The sequence below is a fragment of the Lactuca virosa genome, chromosome 6 (genome assembly GCF_052849685.1).
Source record: "Lactuca virosa cultivar CGN04683 chromosome 6, Lactuca_virosa_CGN04683_v6, whole genome shotgun sequence".
NCBI lineage: Eukaryota > Viridiplantae > Streptophyta > Magnoliopsida > Asterales > Asteraceae > Lactuca > Lactuca virosa.
In genome coordinates, this window is record NC_136431.1 from 22,487,501 (window position 1) to 22,489,106 (window position 1,606).

The window sequence follows — 1,606 nt, forward strand, 5'->3', positions numbered from 1 at the left end:
ACAAAAGATTTTAAAACCCCCATTAGTTAGTAAATATTTACATGATATTCTTATTAAACATGTGAAAATCCTATTTTTTCTCTTTTTGATACAAAAAGGGAAAAATTACAGTATAATATCTTCATTCTTATATGCTCTCATATTTGAACACAAAACTTATATAAATTACAAGTTTATACAGTCCATATATAGATTAATTCACAAAATTCACAACTTAATATAAACTATTTTACAATAATTCACAAACTCAAAGAAATAAAAAATTCAAACTCTACTACTACCACCATCACACGCTGCCACTAACCACTTGTACAAGCATCGCAACCATCATTTTCTTCTAAATCAGATCTGTAAATAGAGTTATGCATTAATAACTTAAATACTACATTTACAGTCTAATAAAACCATTTATTTAACTCATTTTGAATTTAATGCAAAACTATTATTAAAACTAATGTATTCTTACATACTTATACAACACAAAAAATAAATATATTCAGAAGAAAATTAACAAAAAAAAAATTATACATAAATCATTCATATTTTAAATTGTGAATTTAATATATTGAGCCGTGAATAAAATTTACATTATTTCAAAAGCAAACAAAAAAATTATAAAATAATCACAACTTAATGTCAATTCATTCTCATCTTAATACAATCAATTTATAATTTAATACACAAAATTCACAGCTTAATATAGTCAATTCATAATCTAAGAAGAAAATTCACAGTTTAATTCAGTCAATTCACAGTTTAAACACAAAAATCACAGTTTTGTACACAAAATTCAAAGTTTAATACACCAAAAGTAAGCATCTACAACCATATTTTTAATTTAACACTCTTTATATAGTCAATTCAAAGTTTATACACAAAATTCATAGCTTAACTTAATACAAGTAACTTCATAGCTCCATACACATAATTCACAGCTTAATCTAGCCAATTTACAGTTCAAACAGAAAATTCACAGCTTAATGCAGTCAATTCGTAGCTTAAAAAGAAAACTCAAAGCTTAAAGCAATCAATTCACAGTTTAAAACACAAAAATCACAACTTAGTACACTAAATTCACATTTTAATACACAAAAAGTAGTATTCACATCCATATTATCAACTTAAAACACTTATTACAATTAATACACAAATTAATATAGAAAATTCACAAACTAGTATAATAAATTCAAAGTTTAATTCAAAACAAATTATACATTCACAACTTAATAGCAGTTAAAACTAAGATTAACAAAATTATACGACAAATGAGAGATTAAAACATCAAATTCACACTTTAACATAAAAAACAAACAAAAAAAAACTATATCATAGAGATCTAAAACAGATGCAAGTAGAAAAACAAGTAGAAAACAAAACTTAAAGGAGATTTATTTATAAAAATCGACATACCTGATTTTTTTTTGAAGATTTATCTTCAAAAATCAGATCTGATGCAAGCCAACATGAAATGAACCAGATACACCTGATTCATACATGAAATGCATCGTACACATCAGATTTGATGAAGATCTGGTGTTAGGTAGTAGATCTAGCGTTCGAAACTTCGTTAATCTCGAGATCTGGTGCGCCGACTAGATCTGATCTG